Source organism: Schistocerca nitens, chromosome 2 (assembly GCF_023898315.1).
Source record: "Schistocerca nitens isolate TAMUIC-IGC-003100 chromosome 2, iqSchNite1.1, whole genome shotgun sequence".
Classification (NCBI taxonomy): Eukaryota; Metazoa; Arthropoda; class Insecta; order Orthoptera; family Acrididae; genus Schistocerca; species Schistocerca nitens.
In genome coordinates, this window is record NC_064615.1 from 262780913 (window position 1) to 262801293 (window position 20381).

A 20381-nucleotide genomic window follows, 5' to 3' on the forward strand; every position below is an offset into this window, starting at 1 on the left:
GCATTTTTTAGCAGTGCAGTGCAGGATTCAGCGTCTGCAGCATCTTCTCGACAGAATGCTACGGCGCTTGACGGCAGTCCCACTTTCCCTTGAGACATCTGCTCGGCAAGCAGCGTGAAGTTACTACTGGCCCGAGCATCGGTGGTTCAGTGGTAGAATGCTCGCCTGCCACGCGGGCGGCCCGGGTTCGATTCCCGGCCGATGCATCGTTTTGCTGTTCCCGCGATAATGCTGCCGTGCTGCTTGCGCTCTTGAGATGCACGATCCACAAGAATGTATAGCTGGATTCCCTTGAGAAGAACCGAGAACGCAGCACTCGCGGGTCCCCACTAGGACGCTCGCATCATGTTCTACAGACTAGCGTCGGCCTGGCCTCACAATTTGCTATGTCCAGGTGCCTCCGACGCACTGAACGTTAACGACAAGGAGTGCTGCCTATCGTTTGCAAAAGCTGCAGCAACACCGCAATCAACTGGGCCGGCAATGCACGTCTAGCAACAGAACACGTTATCCAGGAAGTACAGTGTCTTTACGTCTAACATTGGGTATGGTACTTACCCAGTTTCCAGGAAAAGCGGTTCCACCCGTGCCTCGGTAGCGCAGTAGGCAGCGCGTAAGTCTCATAATCTTAAGGTCGTGAGTTCGATCCTCACCCGGGGCATTTAATTTTCTGTGACTGATGGTGATGCTGTTGCTAGGGCACTAACTTATTTCTTGTTTGTTATCCACAACGGTTTCAACGCTTCAGCGGGAAAATGTTTACTTCCTGTTACTGCTACTTACAGCTTCCCTTTCCCTCTTCTCCCAGCACAGCATGAAGCCAAAAGCATTGCTCTGAGACGTTTGAGGTGCGCGCCTTGCCAGTCAGTATGCGCAAAGACGCTCGCAAAGAGAGAAGGGCGCCGACGCGGGACACGACACGAAATGCGACAAGCGACCGTCCGAACCGGCGGAGACACCCCCACATCCGGTGTGGTCTAGTGGCTAGGATACCTGGCTTTCACCCAGGAGGCCCGGGTTCGATTCCCGGTACCGGAACGGAATTTTTTCCACACGAACCGTGACAAGTTTGAGCTGACCGAGCTGCCGTTTCCCGTCCTGCTCGCAATATAGCTACTGTTTCGTGACCGTCAGCAGAATATAGACGAGGGAAGCAGACGTCCGACGACCATAGAAATGGTGTACGGCTTCATGCCATACGTTTCCAGCGCAGGGCTGAGCAACTGCATCTGCCGAGGCCCGTTAGCTCAGTTGGTTAGAGCGTCGTGCTAATAACGCGAAGGTCGTGGGTTCGATCCCCCCACGGGCCACTAGTCTTTTACTACTACGAAAAGGCAGCGCCGATTTCAGCAGGCGAGTGTGATGACCAAAAGATCATCACCCTGCGTGGAAGTTGACGGAGGATCCGAACCCGACTTGTCGGGAAGCGCTACAGCATTCACTCGGCAATGGCCATAATATGTTGAATACACTGGTTCTCAACCGATAAAGACAAGATGAAAGAAAATGTCCGATTGCCGATTTGTAACAACTTTGGCCCTTGTCAGTACTTGGGCGGGTGAGCGCATGGGGACACAGGGTACTGTTGGCAGTTTTACTTCCTATTTTTTCTTTCTCCTTTGTTTTCGGAGCTACAACCCGATTCGGTCATGGACACGCCACCGTGAAAGGATGGGGGAGTGCTGTGTGCCCATCGCCTCGCCTCTCCTTACCTCTCTCAGTCGTTTCTCGTGCTTGTCGTTTTGATATAGGCCGATTTGAGAGCGTCAGCTCTCGCGTCAGTCGAGACAAGTCGAGACACACTATAGGCTGGTCTGCAGCGAGTAAGAAGGGGGAAAAAAACATTAATTTAAGGGCGCGTGGCGAAAGTACTCATACGCGAAATTAAAAAGCCTGTTGCGGTGGCCGGGAATCGAACCCGGATCAACTGCTTGGAAGGCAACTATGCTGACCATTACACCACCACCGCACAAGGAAGCGCCCCGACGCCGCGCTGTGTCGGCTTCCCGCCTGTCGGCAGCGGCCGAAGGTGATCGTACCTGGCAGGCGCATTTCGAGGTAGGCTAGGGGAGAACATCCAGCCGCATTCGGACGGCGTATCCGCGCACATTTCGCATCCTTTGGCAAGAGTCGGTGCCGGCGCCGGCGATGCAAGAGTACGCAGAGGACCGCGTTCTGGCGGCATTTTTTAGCAGTGCAGTGCAGGATTCAGCGTCTGCAGCATCTTCTCGACAGAATGCTACGGCGCTTGACGGCAGTCCCACTTTCCCTTGAGACATCTGCTCGGCAAGCAGCGTGAAGTTACTACTGGCCCGAGCATCGGTGGTTCAGTGGTAGAATGCTCGCCTGCCACGCGGGCGGCCCGGGTTCGATTCCCGGCCGATGCATCGTTTTGCTGTTCCCGCGATAATGCTGCCGTGCTGCTTGCGCTCTTGAGATGCACGATCCACAAGAATGTATAGCTGGATTCCCTTGAGAAGAACCGAGAACGCAGCACTCGCGGGTCCCCACTAGGACGCTCGCATCATGTTCTACAGACTAGCGTCGGCCTGGCCTCACAATTTGCTATGTCCAGGTGCCTCCGACGCACTGAACGTTAACGACAAGGAGTGCTGCCTATCGTTTGCAAAAGCTGCAGCAACACCGCAATCAACTGGGCCGGCAATGCACGTCTAGCAACAGAACACGTTATCCAGGAAGTACAGTGTCTTTACGTCTAACATTGGGTATGGTACTTACCCAGTTTCCAGGAAAAGCGGTTCCACCCGTGCCTCGGTAGCGCAGTAGGCAGCGCGTAAGTCTCATAATCTTAAGGTCGTGAGTTCGATCCTCACCCGGGGCATTTAATTTTCTGTGACTGATGGTGATGCTGTTGCTAGGGCACTAACTTATTTCTTGTTTGTTATCCACAACGGTTTCAACGCTTCAGCGGGAAAATGTTTACTTCCTGTTACTGCTACTTACAGCTTCCCTTTCCCTCTTCTCCCAGCACAGCATGAAGCCAAAAGCATTGCTCTGAGACGTTTGAGGTGCGCGCCTTGCCAGTCAGTATGCGCAAAGACGCTCGCAAAGAGAGAAGGGCGCCGACGCGGGACACGACACGAAATGCGACAAGCGACCGTCCGAACCGGCGGAGACACCCCCACATCCGGTGTGGTCTAGTGGCTAGGATACCTGGCTTTCACCCAGGAGGCCCGGGTTCGATTCCCGGTACCGGAACGGAATTTTTTCCACACGAACCGTGACAAGTTTGAGCTGACCGAGCTGCCGTTTCCCGTCCTGCTCGCAATATAGCTACTGTTTCGTGACCGTCAGCAGAATATAGACGAGGGAAGCAGACGTCCGACGACCATAGAAATGGTGTACGGCTTCATGCCATACGTTTCCAGCGCAGGGCTGAGCAACTGCATCTGCCGAGGCCCGTTAGCTCAGTTGGTTATAGCGTCGTGCTAATAACGCGAAGGTCGTGGGTTCGATCCCCCCACGGGCCACTAATCTTTTACTACTACGAAAAGGCAGCGCCGATTTCAGCAGGCGAGTGTGATGACCAAAAGATCATCACCCTGCGTGGAAGTTGACGGAGGATCCGAACCCGACTTGTCGGGAAGCGCTACAGCATTCACTCGGCAATGGCCATAATATGTTGAATACACTGGTTCTCAACCGATAAAGACAAGATGAAAGAAAATGTCCGATTGCCGATTTGTAACAACTTTGGCCCTTGTCAGTACTTGGGCGGGTGAGCGCATGGGGACACAGGGTACTGTTGGCAGTTTTACTTCCTATTTTTTCTTTCTCCTTTGTTTTCGGAGCTACAACCCGATTCGGTCATGGACACGCCACCGTGAAAGGATGGGGGAGTGCTGTGTGCCCATCGCCTCGCCTCTCCTTACCTCTCTCAGTCGTTTCTCGTGCTTGTCGTTTTGATATAGGCCGATTTGAGAGCGTCAGCTCTCGCGTCAGTCGAGACAAGTCGAGACACACTATAGGCTGGTCTGCAGCGAGTAAGAAGGGGGAAAAAAACATTAATTTAAGGGCGCGTGGCGAAAGTACTCATACGCGAAATTAAAAAGCCTGTTGCGGTGGCCGGGAATCGAACCCGGATCAACTGCTTGGAAGGCAACTATGCTGACCATTACACCACCACCGCACAAGGAAGCGCCCCGACGCCGCGCTGTGTCGGCTTCCCGCCTGTCGGCAGCGGCCGAAGGTGATCGTACCTGGCAGGCGCATTTCGAGGTAGGCTAGGGGAGAACATCCAGCCGCATTCGTACGGCGTATCCGCGCACGTCGCACGTCGCGCAGAGCTCCGCTGTCGTCGTCGGTTTGTTTACATCGCCGGGACTTTGGCGCTTCGTTGTTCGTGATTTCTGCATTGAAGATTTGTAAGTAACAAAATGTCGACATTTTCGAGAGCTAACACCGCTCAGTGTGTATTTGATAGAAGTGCTGTCCGGCCTACCGCGTTTGAAATACACGAGTGGTTATTCGAAGACCTAAAGATACCGGAAGAAATCGTAGACACCTTTCAATTGGACTTTGTTCAGTATTGCTTGTTCTTGAAATTTACCTCTGGGGACATGTGTGAAAAGTTTGTTGCTAAATTTGGTGGCAGTCGCCGTTTTAAACATGCAGACGGCAGTATTAGTAATGTGCAAATTGTGGCGTCAGGTTTTGGTATTCGAACTGTTCGAGTTTTTAATGTCCCACCGGAATGCCCTGATCAAGTTTTATCTCGTGCCTTGTCGCGATTTGGTGACGTTCTTAACGTTACAATGGAGAAATGGTCTAGTGCATATCGTTATAAAGTTGCTAGTGGTGTCCGTAGTGTACGGATGGACCTGAAACAACATATTCCTTCCTACTTTGTAATTGGTGGGGTTCGTGCACAGGTCTCATATATCGGGCAACCGCCGACATGTGCCGTATGTCATTCTACGGAACATTTGAGGGGTGACTGCCCTCGACGGCGGCCTGTTCAGTTACCGCGCGAAGATGTTGTGGGTGGTGGCGAAAAATTTGTGCCCCTAATGAGTGAGATTGTAGCAGGAACATCGTTTACCGGTCCGACCGACCGACCGACCGAGCGACCGACGACCGTTGCCTCCGACGAAGACCCGTCCGTCGCGGAACATAGTCACACGACTGTCGGGCAGGAGGAAATGGAGGTTGTCCAGGACCCGCCTACCCCGACCGACCGGGTTGATGACGAAAGGGACGCACGCTCTGTTAATGCCGATGCCGTTCAATCGGAACCGGTGAAGGCAACAGACACTTCTTTACCCCCGCCGCCCCTTCCGGTGCCAACTTCTGCCGATCCTGTGACGCCTTCAGCGGCAAATAAAACGCAACGTCGCCAGCGGGGCAAGGGTAAACAGGTCAAGGATCCGAACCCAGCCGCCCTCGCGAATCCGCCAGCCACGGAGAGTGGCAGTGAAAGTGAGGCGATGTCACAAGGTTCCTCTCGTAGTAGCAGCCCCGCCAGGACAGAGAAGATTCGAGCACACACTGAACGCTTAAAACAATTTCTCAGTGCTGAGAAGGAACAGGACGTTGCCGCTGCGAAGCGTAAATTAGAACAGGGCAGTGAGCAGTTACCACAGCGCCCGCGCAAACATTCTGTGCCGTCACAGCCGGCCGTAACATCGCGCGGCGGCCGGGCGGAAGCCACCAAGCCGTCGGGCGACGCACGGCCACCCCCGCCACCTGACAGTCACAGCCCGTGGTGGCAGCAGGAGGACGAGGGGGGCCAGTAGCCATGCGCGCAGACTCACATCATTCTAATGAGTCCGTGTACATTGTAATTGACCTAGAAACGCATGTGTCTTGAACTGTGTCCAGTGTATTGTTGTGCCATGTTTTTGTAGCCTTGCTACTAACCGCTACAGTGTTTTACGACCTATAGCAAATTCCATTTTATGCCAGCTGCCATTCATTTAAGTATACGTCCGGCGTTTTATCACTTCGTTGGTGCTTTATATTGCTCTGTTTTGTCCATCTGCCTCAAATGTCAACGCACCCACACCCATCGACTGTGTTTTCTGTTTTGACATTAACCGTTGCCGGTATTTCAGCGGTACAAAAGGTAGCTGCATTTAAAGATGTTTTATATCATGGAAATTTTAGTATTGCCCTTCTTCAAGAAGTGTCTAGTGATGTTTTTAGCTATATTCTAGGCTACGATGCTATTTACACCCTTAATAACGACAATAACTGTGGCACAGTAAATTTTCCGCACAGTATTGTCCACGAGTTACGAAATGTGTTGCAGTGCTTCTTGACTGTTTTATTGGGGTGCTTAAGGCGCTGCATCTGAGTCTTCCGTTTCTCATTTTCTTGCTAATTCTTGAGTGTCTGTGTTTTAAATGGCCGCCGCTCGTCAACATCTAAAGACCTTTTCAGTTTTATCACTCAATGTAAATCGCATCATAGCTGCGCATAAAATAGCAAGTTTTATAGACTTTTTAACTTTGGGAGGCTATGACGTTGCATTACTCCAAGAAGTCACTGTTCAGCGCTTTCATAACGTCCCTGGCTACGATGTAATCTATAACATTAACGTGGAAGGAACTTGTGGCACCGCTGTTCTTTATAAAACTGTATTGCAACCATCTAACGTTCAATTTTTACCGAATGGCCGCTTACTTACGTGTACGATCCAGGATGTCACATTTATTAATATATACGCGCCGAGTGGCACTGATCATAAACGTGCTCGTTCTGTTTTTTTTAATCAAGATGTGGTTCCGTTCTTTGCGTCGACCCGCAATGTAGTAGTTGGCGGCGACTTTAACTGTGTTACTGCTGCAGCCGATCAATTTCCCACGGCTACCAGGTGCCCGGAACTTTCCCAACTAATTGTGACCAATGACTTGATCGATGTTTGGCGTCATTTTCATCCTACCACGACGCAATACACACATTTTTATGCGACAGGTGCCAGCAGAATTGATCGTATTTATGTGTCGCGGCCACTTCAAGCCTATCTTCAGAGGGTTGCGGTACATCCCGTCGCTTTTAGTGATCACTGCGGTGTTGTGTGTGACGTGCAATTACTGGCCAATAGGCAGGCGCCACCTTCCCGTATTTGGAAACTTAATACCCGTCATCTCTCTGACGCCGGTTTACGTTGCGAGATTCAGAACGTGTGGCGGCTTTGTTCTGAAAAACGGGGAAATTATGCCACGGTCTTACAATGGTGGGTCGACTTAGCCAAACCACAGTTGCGCAGTGTTGCGATGCGGTATGCAAGGGAGGCGTCGTTTTGGGAGAGGCGCACCATTGCCTTTTATCAGCAGTGCCTCCAAGATGCGCTTGATGCGCCCGTGGCGCCAGATCAAAACTTACGCGCACGTTTGAATAGAATTAAAAGCAAGATACTCCATCATCACCTCCACAAGGCACACGGTGTTCTGATTAGGAGCCGGCCGCAGTGTGACACCATTGACGAAGTGCCAACGCTTTACCACTTGGCACGCGAGAAACGGTTGGCGCGGAGGAAAGACATTACCACCCTCATCACGGCCACGGGTGCTCGTCTCACGGCGAAGCATGAGATCGTTCCCTACGTCTCCGACCACTTTAAGAGACTGTTCGGACAGACTGCTGCCGACGATGTCGCACGTTCCTTTCTATTAGATGAATTGGATACTGTCATCTCTGAATCTGACCGTCAGTCACTGGATGAGATGTTGTCACAGGACGATGTGAAAGACGTCTTGCGTTCGTGTCGTCGGGGGAAGTCTCCAGGTCTCGATGGTCTTCCCATCGAATTTTACCTGGCTTATTGGGATATTTTCGGTGAGACTTTGACGATCATGATAAATGAAATTGTTCGTGGTGCTGCTGTCCCTTCGAAGTTCGTTGAAGGGCGTATTGTCTTAATTCCGAAGACACCGACAGCATGTCGTGTTGAGGCATTACGCCCTATCACACTTTTAAATGCAGATTATAAACTGGCGGCACGATGCCTCGCAACGAAACTCAGTGTGGTCATGGACGGGATCATCAGTCCCTTTCAGTCGTGTGGTGTGAAACGTCGTAGCATTTTTCACGCTGCGGCTTCATACCGAGACGTGGTCGCGTACGCAGCAATTAATGACCTGTCCGCTGGCATTCTCTCCATCGACTTTGCCAATGCATTCGACCGTATCGGGCACGATTATCTTCTGTCCGTCATGACAAAACTGGGGTTCGGCGGCCACTTTCTCGATGCTATACGGCATCTTTTAACGTCGGCGACGTCAGTAATTGTAATCAATGGTTGGCAGTCGCCGCCCATTCCTATTACAAGATCTGTCAGACAGGGCTGTCCTTTATCAATGCTCCTATTTGTCATTGCGCTCGACCCGTTTTTGCGCGCAGTCGGTCGCATCATTGAAGGTGTCCAGGTCTGTCACGTCTCACTCAAATGTGCTGCCTATGCTGACGACGTGGGACTTTTCATGGGGCGGGCACATGACTTGGACAGAGTTCGCGATGTTCTGACATTGTACGAACGTGCCTCTGGCGCCGTTTTGAATACGCGGAAAACTGTATTGATACCACTGGGTCGGCGGGAACTGTCTGTTGAACAGGACTGGTTCCGTGTTGTGCGCACCCACAAAATTTTAGGACTCGACATTGTAGCGTGCCCACAAAAAATGCAAGTTTTAAACTGGAGGCGAATTCTTGGCACTGTGAAGGCCCTATGTCGCAGCCACTCAGGTCGCCGACTCAACTTACATCAACGTGTGGCTGTCATTAATACGTTCATCTTATCGAATGCGTGGTACATCGCCCAACTGCTTAGTGTTCCGAAGCCGGTCGGGAGGGCGATTTCGCAGGCAGTCTACTGGCTGCTGTGGCGGCATGAAATTTTTAAAGTCAAGGCTTCGACCTGTGTCATCGACAGGCAGCTGGGCGGCCTCGGGTTCATCGACGTTCCACGCAAATGCGGCGCGCTGCTCGTCCACCGGACAGCCACCCTGCAGTCCGACGACTCGGCAGGAACTACCGCGGCACTCCTGGAGCTCTACCGCCCACACTCTGAAGCGGCGCCCGTTTCTCTCGCGGCCATCCCGTACAAGATGTCCTACATACGGGAGTACTTTTTAACGAGGAGCTACGCTCTGTCAACGGCTACCGACAGACACAGGACCGCCCGCGGACTCTACGTTGCCCTGACTGGACGACCTCCGCGTCATAAATTGGTGCTCCGGAACCCCACAGTGGAATGGGTGAAGGTGTGGGCAAACATCAACAACCCAGTGTTGCCGTCGGACGTGAGTGCGCTCTGGTTTAAAATCGTCAACAACACGCTATCGACGAACCAGCGGCTAGCCGACATTCACCTTCTTCCCTCTGCCGCCTGTGGAAGATGTGGTGTTGTGGACACACGGGAACATCGTTTTGAGTGTGCATCGGTGTCGACGGTATGGCGGCTGTGTCAACGAATGGTCGCCCACATTAATAGAACGCCTCCTCACCTTGTGACTGTTCGTCGTGTGATAGTGCCTAACTTCCAAGCTTTCCCGCGGACAAAAAATAACGCCACTGTCTGGCTATTAGGGCATACGATTTATGCCCTTATAGATATGGCCGTCACTGATACTGTGATTTACCTGGATTATTTGTGGGCCCAGTATATGATACTGAAGGATTGTGTTCAATTTCGCGAACTGTTTGCGAATTTTTTGAAGGCGGCCTTGGATTATGGCTATGAAATGGAACTGCGACAAACACCCTGAACTGCGATTTACTGAACTGACGCGTTCCACTTTTTATTTATTTTTCATACTTTTATTTGTTTTATTTGTGTTATGGTTGGTGAATTGTGCCACCAACTCACTACGGGTCGTTCTGGTTTTATCTCCAAGAGAGGAGTGTCCCTTTAATTTTGAGGAATTTAATTTGTGCCCGGGACTTCATGGCTATTTTCGACGATACGGCCTGTTTGTGTGGAACATTCATAGTTGCAGGAGTGTTTTTTTTTTTCCAGTCTCTTTCTGTTCCCGGACTGTCGCGATTTCATTTTATTACTTTTAGGTGATTTTTATTTCTTTCGTGTGATGCACACTTCGACGTAAACTCTCATGTTGTGCTGTTTGACACCTGTTTTGTAACAACTCACTGCTACATCGGAGTGACACATTCGTCAAGAGGGAGAATATTTTACTTTCAAGCGGAATATGTTTTTAGTTGAAATACGAGCTGAAGAGTTGAACCGGCGGAGGAAGGAAGACCGTCCACGAATTTCGCGATAAAATTACTTTTAGTTCTTCATTTTTCTCTGGCAGAAGACAGCATACCATCTGAGGAGAAGATGATTTTGTTTTCAGTTATTCCTCTGTTCCACGAAGTTCGACAGTCCAGCAAATATAGCGTTGAAGCTCGCCGAAGAAGGCATGTTTTGGTGAGAGCAAGGAGGGCTATAAGGGGAGTTGGGAGGCCCTTAAAAAAAAAAAAAAAAAAAAAAAAAAAAAAAAAAAAAAAAAAAAAAAAAAAAAGTGGTAGAATGCTCGCCTGCCACGCGGGCGGCCCGGGTTCGATTCCCGGCCGATGCATCGTTTTGCTGTTCCCGCGATAATGCTGCCGTGCTGCTTGCGCTCTTGAGATGCACGATCCACAAGAATGTATAGCTGGATTCCCTTGAGAAGAACCGAGAACGCAGCACTCGCGGGTCCCCACTAGGACGCTCGCATCATGTTCTACAGACTAGCGTCGGCCTGGCCTCACAATTTGCTATGTCCAGGTGCCTCCGACGCACTGAACGTTAACGACAAGGAGTGCTGCCTATCGTTTGCAAAAGCTGCAGCAACACCGCAATCAACTGGGCCGGCAATGCACGTCTAGCAACAGAACACGTTGTCCAGGAAGTACAGTGTCTTTACGTCTAACATTGGGTATGGTACTTACCCAGCTTCCAGGAAAAGCGGTTCCACCCGTGCCTCGGTAGCGCAGTAGGCAGCGCGTAAGTCTCATAATCTTAAGGTCGTGAGTTCGATCTTCACCCGGGGCATTTAATTTTCTGTGTCTGATGGTGATGCTGTTGCTAGGGCACTAACTTATTTCTTGTTTGTTATCCACAACGGTTTCAACGCTTCAGCGGGAAAATGTTTACTTCCTGTTACTGCTACTTCCAGCTTCCCTTTCCCTCTTCTCCCAGCACAGCATGAAGCCAAAAGCATTGCTCTGAGACGTTTGAGGTGCGCGCCTTGCCAGTCAGTATGCGCAAAGACGCTCGCAAAGAGAGAAGGGCGCCGACGCGGGACACGACACGAAATGCGACAAGCGACCGTCCGAACCGGCGGAGACACCCCCACATCCGGTGTGGTCTAGTGGCTAGGATACCTGGCTTTCACCCAGGAGGCCCGGGTTCGATTCCCGGTACCGGAACGGAATTTTTTCCACACGAACCGTGACAAGTTTGAGCTGACCGAGCTGCCGTTTCCCGTCCTGCTCGCAATATAGCTACTGTTTCGTGACCGTCAGCAGAATATAGACGAGGGAAGCAGACGTCCGACGACCATAGAAATGGTGTACGGCTTCATGCCATACGTTTCCAGCGCAGGGCTGAGCAACTGCATCTGCCGAGGCCCGTTAGCTCAGTTGGTTAGAGCGTCGTGCTAATAACGCGAAGGTCGTGGGTTCGATCCCCCCACGGGCCACTAGTCTTTTACTACTACGAAAAGGCAGCGCCGATTTCAGCAGGCGAGTGTGATGACCAAAAGATCATCACCCTGCGTGGAAGTTGACGGAGGATCCGAACCCGACTTGTCGGGAAGCGCTACAGCATTCACTCGGCAATGGCCATAATATGTTGAATACACTGGTTCTCAACCGATAAAGACAAGATGAAAGAAAATGTCCGATTGCCGATTTGTAACAACTTTGGCCCTTGTCAGTACTTGGGCGGGTGAGCGCATGGGGACACAGGGTACTGTTGGCAGTTTTACTTCCTATTTTTTCTTTCTCCTTTGTTTTCGGAGCTACAACCCGATTCGGTCATGGACACGCCACCGTGAAAGGATGGGGGAGTGCTGTGTGCCCATCGCCTCGCCTCTCCTTACCTCTCTCAGTCGTTTCTCGTGCTTGTCGTTTTGATATAGGCCGATTTGAGAGCGTCAGCTGAGCAAAGTCGAGACAAGTCGAGACACACTATAGGCTGGTCTGCAGCGAGTAAGAAGGGGGAAAAAAACATTAATTTAAGGGCGCGTGGCGAAAGTACTCATACGCGAAATTAAAAAGCCTGTTGCGGTGGCCGGGAATCGAACCCGGATCAACTGCTTGGAAGGCAACTATGCTGACCATTACACCACCACCGCACAAGGAAGCGCCCCGACGCCGCGCTGTGTCGGCTTCCCGCCTGTCGGCAGCGGCCGAAGGTGATCGTACCTGGCAGGCGCATTTCGAGGTAGGCTAGGGGAGAACATCCAGCCGCATTCGGACGGCGTATCCGCGCACATTTCGCATCCTTTGGCAAGAGTCGGTGCCGGCGCCGGCGATGCAAGAGTACGCAGAGGACCGCGTTCTGGCGGCATTTTTTAGCAGTGCAGTGCAGGATTCAGCGTCTGCAGCATCTTCTCGACAGAATGCTACGGCGCTTGACGGCAGTCCCACTTTCCCTTGAGACATCTGCTCGGCAAGCAGCGTGAAGTTACTACTGGCCCGAGCATCGGTGGTTCAGTGGTAGAATGCTCGCCTGCCACGCGGGCGGCCCGGGTTCGATTCCCGGCCGATGCATCGTTTTGCTGTTCCCGCGATAATGCTGCCGTGCTGCTTGCGCTCTTGAGATGCACGATCCACAAGAATGTATAGCTGGATTCCCTTGAGAAGAACCGAGAACGCAGCACTCGCGGGTCCCCACTAGGACGCTCGCATCATGTTCTACAGACTAGCGTCGGCCTGGCCTCACAATTTGCTATGTCCAGGTGCCTCCGACGCACTGAACGTTAACGACAAGGAGTGCTGCCTATCGTTTGCAAAAGCTGCAGCAACACCGCAATCAACTGGGCCGGCAATGCACGTCTAGCAACAGAACACGTTATCCAGGAAGTACAGTGTCTTTACGTCTAACATTGGGTACGGTACTTACCCAGTTTCCAGGAAAAGCGGTTCCACCCGTGCCTCGGTAGCGCAGTAGGCAGCGCGTAAGTCTCATAATCTTAAGGTCGTGAGTTCGATCCTCACCCGGGGCATTTAATTTTCTGTGTCTGATGGTGATGCTGTTGCTAGGGCACTAACTTATTTCTTGTTTGTTATCCACAACGGTTTCAACGCTTCAGCGGGAAAATGTTTACTTCCTGTTACTGCTACTTACAGCTTCCCTTTCCCTCTTCTCCCAGCACAGCATGAAGCCAAAAGCATTGCTCTGAGACGTTTGAGGTGCGCGCCTTGCCAGTCAGTATGCGCAAAGACGCTCGCAAAGAGAGAAGGGCGCCGACGTGGGACACGACACGAAATGCGACAAGCGACCGTCCGAACCGGCGGAGACACCCCCACATCCGGTGTGGTCTAGTGGCTAGGATACCTGGCTTTCACCCAGGAGGCCCGGGTTCGATTCCCGGTACCGGAACGGAATTTTTTCCACACGAACCGTGACAAGTTTGAGCTGACCGAGCTGCCGTTTCCCGTCCTGCTCGCAATATAGCTACTGTTTCGTGACCGTCGGCAGAATATAGACGAGGGAAGCAGACGTCCGACGACCATAGAAATGGTGTACGGCTTCATGCCATACGTTTCCAGCGCACGGCTGAGCAACTGCATCTGCCGAGGCCCGTTAGCTCAGTTGGTTAGAGCGTCGTGCTAATAACGCGAAGGTCGTGGGTTCGATCCACCCACGGGCCACTAGTCTTTTACTACTACGAAAAGGCAGCGCCGATTTCAGCAGGCGAGTGTGATGACCAAAAGATCATCACCCTGCGTGGAAGTTGACGGAGGATCCGAACCCGACTTGTCGGGAAGCGCTACAGCATTCACTCGGCAATGGCCATAATATGTTGAATACACTGGTTCTCAACCGATAAAGACAAGATGAAAGAAAATGTCCGATTGCCGATTTGTAACAACTTTGGCCCTTGTCAGTACTTGGGCGGGTGAGCGCATGGGGACACAGGGTACTGTTGGCAGTTTTACTTCCTATTTTTTCTTTCTCCTTTGTTTTCGGAGCTACAACCCGATTCGGTCATGGACACGCCACCGTGAAAGGATGGGGGAGTGCTGTGTGCCCATCGCCTCGCCTCTCCTTACCTCTCTCAGTCGTTTCTCGTGCTTGTCGTTTTGATATAGGCCGATTTGAGAGCGTCAGCTCTCGCGTCAGCTGAGCAAAGTCGAGACAAGTCGAGACACACTATAGGCTGGTCTGCAGCGAGTAAGAAGGGGGAAAAAAACATTAATTTAAGGGCGCGTGGCGAAAGTACTCATACGCGAAATTAAAAAGCCTGTTGCGGTGGCCGGGAATCGAACCCGGATCAACTGCTTGGAAGGCAACTATGCTGACCATTACACCACCACCGCACAAGGAAGCGCCCCGACGCCGCGCTGTGTCGGCTTCCCGCCTGTCGGCAGCGGCCGAAGGTGATCGTACCTGGCAGGCGCATTTCGAGGTAGGCTAGGGGAGAACATCCAGCCGCATTCGGACGGCGTATCCGCGCACATTTCGCATCCTTTGGCAAGAGTCGGTGCCGGCGCCGGCGATGCAAGAGTACGCAGAGGACCGCGTTCTGGCGGCATTTTTTAGCAGTGCAGTGCAGGATTCAGCGTCTGCAGCATCTTCTCGACAGAATGCTACGGCGCTTGACGGCAGTCCCACTTTCCCTTGAGACATCTGCTCGGCAAGCAGCGTGAAGTTACTACTGGCCCGAGCATCGGTGGTTCAGTGGTAGAATGCTCGCCTGCCACGCGGGCGGCCCGGGTTCGATTCCCGGCCGATGCATCGTTTTGCTGTTCCCGCGATAATGCTGCCGTGCTGCTTGCGCTCTTGAGATGCACGATCCACAAGAATGTATAGCTGGATTCCCTTGAGAAGAACCGAGAACGCAGCACTCGCGGGTCCCCACTAGGACGCTCGCATCATGTTCTACAGACTAGCGTCGGCCTGGCCTCACAATTTGCTATGTCCAGGTGCCTCCGACGCACTGAACGTTAACGACAAGGAGTGCTGCCTATCGTTTGCAAAAGCTGCAGCAACACCGCAATCAACTGGGCCGGCAATGCACGTCTAGCAACAGAACACGTTATCCAGGAAGTACAGTGTCTTTACGTCTAACATTGGGTATGGTACTTACCCAGTTTCCAGGAAAAGCGGTTCCACCCGTGCCTCGGTAGCGCAGTAGGCAGCGCGTAAGTCTCATAATCTTAAGATCGTGAGTTCGATCCTCACCCGGGGCATTTAATTTTCTGTGTCTGATGGTGATGCTGTTGCTAGGGCACTAACTTATTTCTTGTTTGTTATCCACAACGGTTTCAACGCTTCAGCGGGAAAATGTTTACTTCCTGTTACTGCTACTTACAGCTTCCCTTTCCCTCTTCTCCCAGCACAGCATGAAGCCAAAAGCATTGCTCTGAGACGTTTGAGGTGCGCGCCTTGCCAGTCAGTATGCGCAAAGACGCTCGCAAAGAGAGAAGGGCGCCGACGTGGGACACGACACGAAATGCGACAAGCGACCGTCCGAACCGGCGGAGACACCCCCACATCCGGTGTGGTCTAGTGGCTAGGATACCTGGCTTTCACCCAGGAGGCCCGGGTTCGATTCCCGGTACCGGAACGGAATTTTTTCCACACGAACCGTGACAAGTTTGAGCTGACCGAGCTGCCGTTTCCCGTCCTGCTCGCAATATAGCTACTGTTTCGTGACCGTCAGCAGAATATAGACGAGGGAAGCAGACGTCCGACGACCATAGAAATGGTGTACGGCTTCATGCCATACGTTTCCAGCGCAGGGCTGAGCAACTGCATCTGCCGAGGCCCGTTAGCTCAGTTGGTTAGAGCGTCGTGCTAATAACGCGAAGGTCGTGGGTTCGATCCCCCCACGGGCCACTAGTCTTTTACTACTACGAAAAGGCAGCGCCGATTTCAGCAGGCGAGTGTGATGACCAAAAGATCATCACCCTGCGTGGAAGTTGACGGAGGATCCGAACCCGACTTGTCGGGAAGCGCTACAGCATTCACTCGGCAATGGCCATAATATGTTGAATACACTGGTTCTCAACCGATAAAGACAAGATGAAAGAAAATGTCCGATTGCCGATTTGTAACAACTTTGGCCCTTGTCAGTACTTGGGCGGGTGAGCGCATGGGGACACAGGGTACTGTTGGCAGTTTTACTTCCTATTTTTTCTTTCTCCTTTGTTTTCGGAGCTACAACCCGATTCGGTCATGGACACGCCACCGTGAAAGGATGGGGGAGTGCTGTGTTCCCATCGCCTCGCCTCTCCTTACCTCTCTCAGTCGTTTCTCGTGCTTGTCGTTTTGATATAGGCCGATTTGAGAGCGTCAGCTCTCGCGTCAGTCGAGACAAGTCGAGACACACTATAGGCTGGTCTGCAGCGAGTAAGAAGGGGGAAAAAAACATTAATTTAAGGGCGCGTGGCGAAAGTACTCATACGCGAAATTAAAAAGCCTGTTGCGGTGGCCGGGAATCGAACCCGGATCAACTGCTTGGAAGGCAACTATGCTGACCATTACACCACCACCGCACAAGGAAGCGCCCCGACGCCGCGCTGTGTCGGCTTCCCGCCTGTCGGCAGCGGCCGAAGGTGATCGTACCTGGCAGGCGCATTTCGAGGTAGGCTAGGGGAGAACATCCAGCCGCATTCGGACGGCGTATCCGCGCACATTTCGCATCCTTTGGCAAGAGTCGGTGCCGGCGCCGGCGATGCAAGAGTACGCAGAGGACCGCGTTCTGGCGGCATTTTTTAGCAGTGCAGTGCAGGATTCAGCGTCTGCAGCATCTTCTCGACAGAATGCTACGGCGCTTGACGGCAGTCCCACTTTCCCTTGAGACATCTGCTCGGCAAGCAGCGTGAAGTTACTACTGGCCCGAGCATCGGTGGTTCAGTGGTAGAATGCTCGCCTGCCACGCGGGCGGCCCGGGTTCGATTCCCGGCCGATGCATCGTTTTGCTGTTCCCGCGATAATGCTGCCGTGCTGCTTGCGCTCTTGAGATGCACGATCCACAAGAATGTATAGCTGGATTCCCTTGAGAAGAACCGAGAACGCAGCACTCGCGGGTCCCCACTAGGACGCTCGCATCATGTTCTACAGACTAGCGTCGGCCTGGCCTCACAATTTGCTATGTCCAGGTGCCTCCGACGCACTGAACGTTAACGACAAGGAGTGCTGCCTATCGTTTGCAAAAGCTGCAGCAACACCGCAATCAACTGGGCCGGCAATGCACGTCTAGCAACAGAACACGTTATCCAGGAAGTACAGTGTCTTTACGTCTAACATTGGGTATGGTACTTACCCAGTTTCCAGGAAAAGCGGTTCCACCCGTGCCTCGGTAGCGCAGTAGGCAGCGCGTAAGTCTCATAATCTTAAGATCGTGAGTTCGATCCTCACCCGGGGCATTTAATTTTCTGTGTCTGATGGTGATGCTGTTGCTAGGGCACTAACTTATTTCTTGTTTGTTATCCACAACGGTTTCAACGCTTCAGCGGGAAAATGTTTACTTCCTGTTACTGCTACTTACAGCTTCCCTTTCCCTCTTCTCCCAGCACAGCATGAAGCCAAAAGCATTGCTCTGAGACGTTTGAGGTGCGCGCCTTGCCAGTCAGTATGCGCAAAGACGCTCGCAAAGAGAGAAGGGCGCCGACGTGGGACACGACACGAAATGCGACAAGCGACCGTCCGAACCGGCGGAGACACCCCCACATCCGGTGTGGTCTAGTGGCTAGGATACCTGGCTTTCACCCAGGAGGCCCGGGTTCGATTCCCGGTACCGGAACGGAATTTTTTCCACACGAACCGTGACAAGTTTGAGCTGACCGAGCTGCCGTTTCCCGTCCTGCTCGCAATATAGCTACTGTTTCGTGACCGTCAGCAGAATATAGACGAGGGAAGCAGACGTCCGACGACCATAGAAATGGTGTACGGCTTCATGCCATACGTTTCCAGCGCAGGGCTGAGCAACTGCATCTGCCGAGGCCCGTTAGCTCAGTTGGTTAGAGCGTCGTGCTAATAACGCGAAGGTCGTGGGTTCGATCCCCCCACGGGCCACTAGTCTTTTACTACTACGAAAAGGCAGCGCCGATTTCAGCAGGCGAGTGTGATGACCAAAAGATCATCACCCTGCGTGGAAGTTGACGGAGGATCCGAACCCGACTTGTCGGGAAGCGCTACAGCATTCACTCGGCAATGGCCATAATATGTTGAATACACTGGTTCTCAACCGACAAAGACAAGATGAAAGAAAATGTCCGATTGCCGATTTGTAACAACTTTGGCCCTTGTCAGTACTTGGGCGGGTGAGCGCATGGGGACACAGGGTACTGTTGGCAGTTTTACTTCCTATTTTTTCTTTCTCCTTTGTTTTCGGAGCTACAACCCGATTCGGTCATGGACACGCCACCGTGAAAGGATGGGGGAGTGCTGTGTTCCCATCGCCTCGCCTCTCCTTACCTCTCTCAGTCGTTTCTCGTGCTTGTCGTTTTGATATAGGCCGATTTGAGAGCGTCAGCTCTCGCGTCAGTCGAGACAAGTCGAGACACACTATAGGCTGGTCTGCAGCGAGTAAGAAGGGGGAAAAAAACATTAATTTAAGGGCGCGTGGCGAAAGTACTCATACGCGAAATTAAAAAGCCTGTTGCGGTGGCCGGGAATCGAACCCGGATCAACTGCTTGGAAGGCAACTATGCTGACCATTACACCACCACCGCACAAGGAAGCGCCCCGACGCCGCGCTGTGTCGGCTTCCCGCCTGTCGGCAGCGGCCGAAGGTGATCGTACCTGGCAGGCGCATTTCGAGGTAGGCTAGGGGAGAACATCCAGCCGCATTCGGACGGCGTATCCGCGCACATTTCGCATCCTTTGGCAAGAGTCGGTGCCGGCGCCGGCGATGCAAGAGTACGCAGAGGACCGCGTTCTGGCGGCATTTTTTAGCAGTGCAGTGCAGGATTCAGCGTCTGCAGCATCTTCTCGACAGAATGCTACGGCGCTTGACGGCAGTCCCACTTTCCCTTGAGACATCTGCTCGGCAAGCAGCGTGAAGTTACTACTGGCCCGAGCATCGGTGGTTCAGTGGTAGAATGCTCGCCTGCCACGCGGGCGGCCCGGGTTCGATTCCCGGCCGATGCATCGTTTTGCTGTTCCCGCGATAATGCTGCCGTGCTGCTTGCGCTCTTGAGATGCACGATCCACAAGAATGTATAGCTGGATTCCCTTGAGAAGAACCGAGAACGCAGCACTCGCGGGTCCCCACTAGGACGCTCGCATCATGTTCTACAGACTAGCGTCGGCCTGGCCTCACAATTTGCTATGTCCAGGTGCCTCCGACGCACTGAACGTTAACGACAAGGAGTGCTGCCTATCGTTTGCAAAAGCTGCAGCAACACCGCAATCAACTGGGCCGGCAATGCACGTCTAGCAACAGAACACGTTATCCAGGAAGTACAGTGTCTTTACGTCTAACATTGGGTATGGTACTTACCCAGTTTCCAGGAAAAGCGGTTCCACCCGTGCCTCGGTAGCGCAGTAGGCAGCGCGTAAGTCTCATAATCTTAAGGTCGTGAGTTCGATCCTCACCTGGGGCATTTAATTTTCTGTGTCTGATGGTGATGCTGTTGCTAGGGCACTAACTTATTTCTTGTTTGTTATCCACAACGGTTTCAACGCTTCAGCGGGAAAATGTTTACTTCCTGTTACTGCTACTTACAGCTTCCCTTTCCCTCTTCTCCCAGCACAGCATGAAGCCAAAAGCATTGCTCTGAGACGTTTGAGGTGCGCGCCTTGCCAGTCAGTATGCGCAAAGACGCTCGCAAAGAGAGAAGGGCGCCGACGTGGGACACGACACGAAATGCGACAAGCGACCGTCCGAACCGGCGGAGACACCCCCACATCCGGTGTGGTCTAGTGGCTAGGATACCTGGCTTTCACCCAGGAGGCCCGGGTTCGATTCCCGGTACCGGAACGGAATTTTTTCCACACGAACCGTGACAAGTTTGAGCTGACCGAGCTGCCGTTTCCCGTCCTGCTCGCAATATAGCTACTGTTTCGTGACCGTCAGCAGAATATAGACGAGGGAAGCAGACGTCCGACGACCATAGAAATGGTGTACGGCTTCATGCCATACGTTTCCAGCGCAGGGCTGAGCAACTGCATCTGCCGAGGCCCGTTAGCTCAGTTGGTTAGAGCGTCGTGCTAATAACGCGAAGGTCGTGGGTTCGATCCCCCCACGGGCCAC

General features: G+C 52.6%; 33 non-coding genes across 33 annotated transcripts; 27 read left to right on the top strand and 6 right to left on the bottom strand.

Annotated features, from left to right (window-relative positions):
• The first annotated feature begins 135 nt into the window (after positions 1-135).
• Trnag-gcc (transfer RNA glycine (anticodon GCC)) lies at positions 136-206 on the top strand. The gene has a single exon. It is a non-coding gene; the product is annotated as a tRNA-Gly (tRNA).
• A 382-nt stretch (positions 207-588) lies between these two features.
• Positions 589-661, top strand: Trnam-cau (transfer RNA methionine (anticodon CAU)). The gene has a single exon. It is a non-coding gene; the product is annotated as a tRNA-Met (tRNA).
• Positions 662-966: 305 nt separating this feature from the next.
• On the top strand, positions 967-1038 carry Trnae-uuc (transfer RNA glutamic acid (anticodon UUC)). The gene has a single exon. It is a non-coding gene; the product is annotated as a tRNA-Glu (tRNA).
• Positions 1039-1236: 198 nt separating this feature from the next.
• On the top strand, positions 1237-1310 carry Trnai-aau (transfer RNA isoleucine (anticodon AAU)). Its single transcript has one exon. It is a non-coding gene; the product is annotated as a tRNA-Ile (tRNA).
• A 587-nt stretch (positions 1311-1897) lies between these two features.
• Positions 1898-1969, bottom strand: Trnag-ucc (transfer RNA glycine (anticodon UCC)). Its single transcript has one exon. It is a non-coding gene; the product is annotated as a tRNA-Gly (tRNA).
• A 347-nt stretch (positions 1970-2316) lies between these two features.
• Positions 2317-2387, top strand: Trnag-gcc (transfer RNA glycine (anticodon GCC)). The gene has a single exon. It is a non-coding gene; the product is annotated as a tRNA-Gly (tRNA).
• Positions 2388-2769: 382 nt separating this feature from the next.
• Positions 2770-2842, top strand: Trnam-cau (transfer RNA methionine (anticodon CAU)). The gene has a single exon. It is a non-coding gene; the product is annotated as a tRNA-Met (tRNA).
• Positions 2843-3147: 305 nt separating this feature from the next.
• On the top strand, positions 3148-3219 carry Trnae-uuc (transfer RNA glutamic acid (anticodon UUC)). Its single transcript has one exon. It is a non-coding gene; the product is annotated as a tRNA-Glu (tRNA).
• A 198-nt stretch (positions 3220-3417) lies between these two features.
• Trnai-aau (transfer RNA isoleucine (anticodon AAU)) lies at positions 3418-3491 on the top strand. The gene has a single exon. It is a non-coding gene; the product is annotated as a tRNA-Ile (tRNA).
• Positions 3492-4078: 587 nt separating this feature from the next.
• On the bottom strand, positions 4079-4150 carry Trnag-ucc (transfer RNA glycine (anticodon UCC)). Its single transcript has one exon. It is a non-coding gene; the product is annotated as a tRNA-Gly (tRNA).
• Positions 4151-10926: 6776 nt separating this feature from the next.
• Trnam-cau (transfer RNA methionine (anticodon CAU)) lies at positions 10927-10999 on the top strand. Its single transcript has one exon. It is a non-coding gene; the product is annotated as a tRNA-Met (tRNA).
• Positions 11000-11304: 305 nt separating this feature from the next.
• Positions 11305-11376, top strand: Trnae-uuc (transfer RNA glutamic acid (anticodon UUC)). Its single transcript has one exon. It is a non-coding gene; the product is annotated as a tRNA-Glu (tRNA).
• A 198-nt stretch (positions 11377-11574) lies between these two features.
• Trnai-aau (transfer RNA isoleucine (anticodon AAU)) lies at positions 11575-11648 on the top strand. The gene has a single exon. It is a non-coding gene; the product is annotated as a tRNA-Ile (tRNA).
• A 585-nt stretch (positions 11649-12233) lies between these two features.
• Positions 12234-12305, bottom strand: Trnag-ucc (transfer RNA glycine (anticodon UCC)). Its single transcript has one exon. It is a non-coding gene; the product is annotated as a tRNA-Gly (tRNA).
• Positions 12306-12652: 347 nt separating this feature from the next.
• On the top strand, positions 12653-12723 carry Trnag-gcc (transfer RNA glycine (anticodon GCC)). The gene has a single exon. It is a non-coding gene; the product is annotated as a tRNA-Gly (tRNA).
• Positions 12724-13105: 382 nt separating this feature from the next.
• On the top strand, positions 13106-13178 carry Trnam-cau (transfer RNA methionine (anticodon CAU)). Its single transcript has one exon. It is a non-coding gene; the product is annotated as a tRNA-Met (tRNA).
• Positions 13179-13483: 305 nt separating this feature from the next.
• Trnae-uuc (transfer RNA glutamic acid (anticodon UUC)) lies at positions 13484-13555 on the top strand. The gene has a single exon. It is a non-coding gene; the product is annotated as a tRNA-Glu (tRNA).
• A 198-nt stretch (positions 13556-13753) lies between these two features.
• Trnai-aau (transfer RNA isoleucine (anticodon AAU)) lies at positions 13754-13827 on the top strand. The gene has a single exon. It is a non-coding gene; the product is annotated as a tRNA-Ile (tRNA).
• A 597-nt stretch (positions 13828-14424) lies between these two features.
• Trnag-ucc (transfer RNA glycine (anticodon UCC)) lies at positions 14425-14496 on the bottom strand. Its single transcript has one exon. It is a non-coding gene; the product is annotated as a tRNA-Gly (tRNA).
• Positions 14497-14843: 347 nt separating this feature from the next.
• Trnag-gcc (transfer RNA glycine (anticodon GCC)) lies at positions 14844-14914 on the top strand. The gene has a single exon. It is a non-coding gene; the product is annotated as a tRNA-Gly (tRNA).
• Positions 14915-15296: 382 nt separating this feature from the next.
• Positions 15297-15369, top strand: Trnam-cau (transfer RNA methionine (anticodon CAU)). The gene has a single exon. It is a non-coding gene; the product is annotated as a tRNA-Met (tRNA).
• Positions 15370-15674: 305 nt separating this feature from the next.
• Positions 15675-15746, top strand: Trnae-uuc (transfer RNA glutamic acid (anticodon UUC)). Its single transcript has one exon. It is a non-coding gene; the product is annotated as a tRNA-Glu (tRNA).
• A 198-nt stretch (positions 15747-15944) lies between these two features.
• Positions 15945-16018, top strand: Trnai-aau (transfer RNA isoleucine (anticodon AAU)). The gene has a single exon. It is a non-coding gene; the product is annotated as a tRNA-Ile (tRNA).
• Positions 16019-16605: 587 nt separating this feature from the next.
• On the bottom strand, positions 16606-16677 carry Trnag-ucc (transfer RNA glycine (anticodon UCC)). The gene has a single exon. It is a non-coding gene; the product is annotated as a tRNA-Gly (tRNA).
• Positions 16678-17024: 347 nt separating this feature from the next.
• Trnag-gcc (transfer RNA glycine (anticodon GCC)) lies at positions 17025-17095 on the top strand. The gene has a single exon. It is a non-coding gene; the product is annotated as a tRNA-Gly (tRNA).
• Positions 17096-17477: 382 nt separating this feature from the next.
• Trnam-cau (transfer RNA methionine (anticodon CAU)) lies at positions 17478-17550 on the top strand. Its single transcript has one exon. It is a non-coding gene; the product is annotated as a tRNA-Met (tRNA).
• A 305-nt stretch (positions 17551-17855) lies between these two features.
• Trnae-uuc (transfer RNA glutamic acid (anticodon UUC)) lies at positions 17856-17927 on the top strand. The gene has a single exon. It is a non-coding gene; the product is annotated as a tRNA-Glu (tRNA).
• Positions 17928-18125: 198 nt separating this feature from the next.
• On the top strand, positions 18126-18199 carry Trnai-aau (transfer RNA isoleucine (anticodon AAU)). Its single transcript has one exon. It is a non-coding gene; the product is annotated as a tRNA-Ile (tRNA).
• Positions 18200-18786: 587 nt separating this feature from the next.
• Positions 18787-18858, bottom strand: Trnag-ucc (transfer RNA glycine (anticodon UCC)). The gene has a single exon. It is a non-coding gene; the product is annotated as a tRNA-Gly (tRNA).
• Positions 18859-19205: 347 nt separating this feature from the next.
• On the top strand, positions 19206-19276 carry Trnag-gcc (transfer RNA glycine (anticodon GCC)). Its single transcript has one exon. It is a non-coding gene; the product is annotated as a tRNA-Gly (tRNA).
• A 382-nt stretch (positions 19277-19658) lies between these two features.
• Positions 19659-19731, top strand: Trnam-cau (transfer RNA methionine (anticodon CAU)). Its single transcript has one exon. It is a non-coding gene; the product is annotated as a tRNA-Met (tRNA).
• A 305-nt stretch (positions 19732-20036) lies between these two features.
• Positions 20037-20108, top strand: Trnae-uuc (transfer RNA glutamic acid (anticodon UUC)). The gene has a single exon. It is a non-coding gene; the product is annotated as a tRNA-Glu (tRNA).
• A 198-nt stretch (positions 20109-20306) lies between these two features.
• Trnai-aau (transfer RNA isoleucine (anticodon AAU)) lies at positions 20307-20380 on the top strand. The gene has a single exon. It is a non-coding gene; the product is annotated as a tRNA-Ile (tRNA).
• Position 20381: the final 1 nt, after the last annotated feature.